Below are 6,461 nucleotides of genomic sequence, written 5' to 3'. Positions count from 1 at the left end.
TCGAACATTACCGGAAATTTATTATAACAATTTTGATAATTTTTTTAACATTGGTTCCTGGATTCATACAAAAATTAACTAACAGGTTGTTATTTGGAACTCGAGTACAAAGGTGTATTGGGCCAAATCCGGGTAAACAGTTTGGTACTTTTTTTAAAACATATTTATTCTTGGGCACATTAACACATTAATTCTCACTCACTTAGGACCTTGTATGCTTAAAATTAAAAAAGTACCATTATAATAAAGAAAAAGTACCATGAAGTATCCGCTTGAATTTTCACTTACATAGGACCATATACGCTTAATGTCATATTTTTATGTCCATTATTACAGAAAATTCAAAAAGTACCATTAGAATATAGAAAAAGTACCAAAAAGTAGCAACTTGTGGATTCCCACTCACTCGGGCCCATGTAAGCTTTACTTCATGTTTCTATGTTCATTGGTGAAGAAATTTCAAAAAGTACCATTCGAATAAAGAAAAAGTACCAAAAAGTCCCCCCTTAGAATTCTCACTCACTTAGGACCATATATGCTTAATTTCATGTTTCTAAGTCCATTGTCATATAAAATTGAAAAAGTATCATTAGATGAATAAAAAAGTACCTATAGTTCAGTTGTCACATTTTGGTACCTAAATATTTTCCCCTATTCTTAATAATAACTTCACTCAGATACATATCAGCTAACTTTAATGTCGATAACTGAAATATTTTAAATTGTTAAAAAAGTACCATTAGGAGAAAAGTACCAATTTCCCTTTTCTTCCTTGAACACCCCTCAAGTTTGAAATTTAAATATATTCCATTTTGCCAAAATTGTTTATGCTACAGGCATGTCTCAAAATATTAAAATCTGTGTTAATGTGCCCAAGAATAAATATGTTTTAAAAAAAGTACCAAACTGTTTACCCGGATTTGGCCCAATATACACCTTTGTACTCGAGTTCCAAATAACAACCTGTTAGTTAATTTTTGTATGAATCCAGGAACCAACGTTAAAAAAATTTGGCTTAATAATTTCAAATAAAATATATTTTCCCGATTTTATCCCCTTTTTGGTACCTTTTTTATCCCCATTGTGGTGGTAAAATTTTATTCAAATAAATTTCTGTAACGTGGTGGGAGCTCATAATAAAATATGCGTATGTTTACGTCAAATTATAGAAAAACATATTTTATGAAAAAGTACCAAAAATAAACACAATTTGTATCCCTTAAGGGTTCGAATTTCCAAAAGGTACCAAATTTATATTTTTTATTTTTTGATAAGTAAAGAATACAATTTAAAATTTGTTTTTATGTTTATTGGTTTAAATGATACATAGGGTGCCAAAAAAGTACCAAAATACAGTATTTACCCGTTTTCTCCCCTAAAAGGTTCGAATTTCGAAAAAAGTACGAATTACCTGTCAGCTTATTTTTTGAATGGAGTAACATGCAATTTTAAGTTTTTTTGTATCTTTATTACTTTTGAAGATATAAGGTTACCGAATTTACCTGTTTTTACCCTTTTTTACCCCCTAAACGTTCGAATTTCCCAAAATCCCTTCTTATCGGATCGTTTTGGGGAGGGAGCAACCCACAGTTAAAATTTCGTGATTCTAGCTTCAGCCGTTTGGGCTGTGCGATGATGAATCAGTCAGTCAGTCAGTAACGTTTAGGGTATTCAAAAAAAAACCGATTAACGGTTAACCGATTAATTTTGGTCGGTTAACTGTTTGAATAATTCAAAATTACCGATTTTCGAATAACAAATAAACCGATTAATTTGTGTCGATTAACCGATTAACCGAAATTTCTTTTTTTTTGCACTTTAACATATTTTTTTTTTGTATTTATTTTTCCATTTTAATTCAAATACAACATTACATATTTTTTAGAACATCCAAGAAAAATGTTCAGTGAGTATAACAACTGACATATTTAATTTACATCGATGGCTTAATATAGTTACTTTACGTTTCGTCTAATAGAATTTGTAAAAACCCCGATTTAGAAAAAACCGAGATACGACCTTTCTATATTAAGCCATCGACATGTATTTGTCGAATGAGAACATGATAAGAAACGAAACTGGAAACACTACTGAAATGAGTTTTTATCAGAACTTATAGAAATTATTAAAAGTATTTAAAATCTAAAAAAATCCAAAAAGGACCTCATTGGTATAATGGATGATTTTATATGCTTAAAAAAAACTATAAAAATCTTTATCATGCCTTACTTACGTTTTTCCAACATCTACAATCAGCGAGAGAGTTTTATTACTTTTTGGTTGAATTATGTTTCGTTTATTTTTTATGTTTTTGTTCATTTTATTAATGAAATACTTACATAAGTACAGAAAATTCGTGGTTTTATTTTCACTTTAAAATTGAAATACAAATTATTCGGTTAATCGAATAATTTAAAATTAACCGATTATTAACTGATTAAATCTATACCCCGATTAATTATTTGCTCGATTAACCGATTAAACCAGAAACCCGATTAATTGAATACCCTAGTAACGTTACTCTTATATATATTTAGATAATAATAAACTTAAAAATTAGGAACACATTTTGCATTTTCTATAATAATGGACCCAGAAATATGAAATTAGACATTTACAATTAGATTCACAAAGTGAGACTTGATAGTACTATTTCTTTCTTCTAATTGGGGTGGCGAAGCGCACCGGGTCAGCTAGTTAATTATATTCTGAAAAAGGGAACAAAATTAAAAATATTCACTATTTCGCTACTGACAAAACAATGGAAACTTTTAAACTTCTGCAAGAAAGAAGTGTAAAACGAAAATAATATTTAAAAGAACGATGTAAAAAGCATCCTGTTTACAGTTTCATTTTTAAATTCTGGTAATTTTTCATAATTTCTTTTTCTAAGTTTTTCGCATAACTGTTTTTTTTCAAAGTTAACGAAAATGGCTAAAGATAAGATTTGTGAAGACTTAAAAAATAAAATAATTAACGATTTTAAAGCTGGTTTAAAACAAAAAAGTATCTGTGACAAATATTCAATAAATAAATCAGCAGTTTAAAAAATTATAAAGAAATTTCGCGAGACCGGTTCTGTAAAAACTCAACATTTAGGTGGAAGACCTCGTAAGACTACTCCTAGACAAGATAATTTAATAGCGAGAGAGTTCAAGAAATTCACAAAAATAACTCCTCGAGAGGTTGTTAATAGCCTAAAATTAGAAATAAGTACCCGAACAGTTAGTCGCAGGGCAAATGAGGCTGGTCTTGGTTGCTATCGTCCTGTGAAAAAACCACTCATTTCTAAAAAGAACCGTTCTGCTCGTCTACAATTTGCCAGGGATCATTTAAACTGGTCGATACAGAAATGGAATACTGTCCACTTTTCCGACGAATCCAAATACAATTTAAGAGGCAGTGATGGCAGAACATTTGTAAGACGACCAAAGGGAAAAAGATTAGATCCAAAGTACACTAATAAGACTGTAAAGTTTGGCGGTGGCAATATTATGGTATGGGGATGTTTTTTCAGGGCAAGGTATGGGCCCAATTCATATTATAAAAGATACCATGACAGCTATAGGATACAGAACCATATTAAACGATGTTATGTATCCATACGCCTAGTTTGGAGATTCCAACACGACAACGACCCGAAAGACACCTCTAGAGTTGTAACCGAGTGTTTACAATCCAACGAGGTACGTGTTTTGAAGTGGCCTGCCCAATCGCCAGATCTCAATCCCATAGAAAATCTATGGGAAATTGTAGATAGTTAAATAAGGAACCGAAATTACACCAGGAAGGAATATTTATCGGAGGCGGTTATAAGGGAATGGCAAAATATTTCAAAGGAGACCATTGACTCTTTAATTGGTTCAATGCATCGTCGATCTGCAGCAGTTATAAAAAATAAGGGATACCCAACAAAATAATGAGTTATTGCAAAGTTTAGACCATATTTGTTAAAATAATACCAAAGTTTCCATCGTTTTGTCAATGCCGTAATAAAGAAATCTTTTAATTTTGTTTTCTCATTTTTAGAATTTAATTAATTATGTCCTTTGTTTTTTGTTAAATCAAGTTAATAAAAGAATACAAATAAAATACTACAAAAATGTTAAAATTTTTTAAAAAATTATTTCAGTTTTTAGGCCACTAATGAAATATTTGGAAAAGTTTCCCTTGTTTTGTCAACCTTGTATATGGTCCTAAGTGATTGAGAATTCTAGGGGTGTACTTTTTGGTACTTTTTCTTTATTCTCTTGGGAACTTTTTTGATTTTTCTATAATAATGGACCTAGAGTTTCCAACCGAAAAATTTCAAAACCGCGGTTTCGGTTTTAAAAAATTTAAAACCGATCGGTTTCGGTTTTTTTCGGCTTTGTGATAATTTATTAAATATTAAGTGTTCTAGAAACAAAATTAGTTGATAATATAGGAAATGCTATAAATATTTTAAATTCAAACTTGTCGGGTCAAAAGTGATAATCAGTGGTACTATTTCTTTATTGCAATGGTACTTTTTGAATATTTTATAATAATTAAAAATTAAAAATTATGATTCTGAATGAATTCAAATTCACAAAAGGTGACTTTAGTGGTAACTTTCTTTAGCATTTTCTATAATAATGGATCCAGAAATATGAAATTAGACATTTACAATTAGATTCACAAAGGGTGGCTTAATATTACTATTTCCTTCTTCTAATTGGGGTGGCGAAGCGCACCTGGTCAGCTAGTATATTTATATTTAAAAAAAAATATCAGAAATTTGACTTCATATGACGACTAAAATATATTCAAATATATTACTGTAAAATAGGCGAATAAGTAAATATTATTACGAATCGTTATTCAAATATAACGATTTTAACGGCTGATTTAAAGTTGCATAATGCTATTTGAAAGCAGTGCCTCTCAAACTGTAACATATCTGTGGGCATTATTAACATTAAATAAAAGCTTGAAGTTGATCATTGATCGTAAGTATGGCAACGCTGAATGTTTGCTGCGACTCGTATATTCGAATTCGAATATTCGAGTTTTGATTGGAAATGTTTTATCCGATTTTCTTTTAAGTAAGATATCATTAAATGTTCCTCAACGCTCATTACGATTTAATAAACCACTTTATGATAAAACTTTCCGAACAAATTACGAAATGGCAGATCCGTTTAGGAAATTATGTTGTAATTTTAACGAAATGTTCAACTTTATAGATTTCACATTAAATGTTGATGTTATTAAACGAAATATTATTATCCATTTAAATAACTAAAAATCTTTAAATTAAGAAAAAATTTTATGATTTAATACTCAGTCTGTAAGGATAATATCCATAGACTAAATTAAATAAATAAATAAAAATAACATTGTAGAAAGTTCACCAGAGATGGCGTGTGTATTCGAAAGCTCTAGGCTTCGAATATACGAGCTTTGACAGTTAAAGAACAATCTAGAGTGCAGATGGCAGTGTTATAAATAGTGGAAGAGGTTGCAGTCGTTAGTGAGTTTATCAGAGATGCTTTTCGAATAAACATCAACTGGGTGCCTTAAAGTGTGCTGTATTTTCAAGTGAATTCGTGTGCATTATAAAGTATGTCTGTATTTCTTTATAAACGTGTATAAAAAACACTGAGTGACTATTTAATTCTGTTGTTGTACATTTTAAATAAATAAAGAGTTGTTACAATTTTTAATTTTATTTGCAATCAAAAGTATCCGGTTTATTTAAAAGGAAATAAACCAACGTTTTGAAAAGGTTAAAACGTAAAAAAATATAATACGTAAAGCAAATGTCACTTGAAAGAGATACGCAGTGATATTTTAAGGCCATATTCACATATAGAAAAATTATGATTCCGTAAAATTCTTGCTAAACGCAATAATCTGACCAAGCACTGTCATCATTAAGTCATAATAAGTTTTGGTTTTTGTTTTTATTTATTTGTTGGTTTTACATCTCTATTAATAAACAAAATTGTTGTATCATTTGTTTATTAAGACATCAAACTAAGCCCTCAAACAACTTTGTTTTGTTGTTATTATTTCCTTTTTATAGCCACTACCAAAAATATGGGAGGTATATTGTGTTTGTCATTTCGTTTGTAACATATCGAAATATTGATCGTAGAACCAAAAAGTATATATGTATATAGTGAGGGTTCTTATACAATTCTAAGAAGATCTTGCTATATCCGTTTGTCTGACAGATATTGGAACGATAGGACCTCGGGGGAAGATCATACAAAATTCAGCAGACATAAGTTCTTTGAAAGAAGAAATTACGAAACGAAATTTTGTTTGCATCGGTCCACATTTGACCATATTTAGTCCACTTCGAAAAATCACTTTGATAAAATCGTCGTACCAACATCGGTCCATAATAACAATAAGCCATGAGTCGGAAACTGAAACAAAATCGATGAAACTTCGAAATCACAGACATATTAAAAAGACACAATTTCGAAATG

The sequence above is a fragment of the Calliphora vicina genome, chromosome X (assembly GCF_958450345.1).
Source record: "Calliphora vicina chromosome X, idCalVici1.1, whole genome shotgun sequence".
Taxonomy (NCBI): domain Eukaryota; kingdom Metazoa; phylum Arthropoda; class Insecta; order Diptera; family Calliphoridae; genus Calliphora; species Calliphora vicina.
This window is presented reverse-complemented; position numbering follows the sequence as displayed.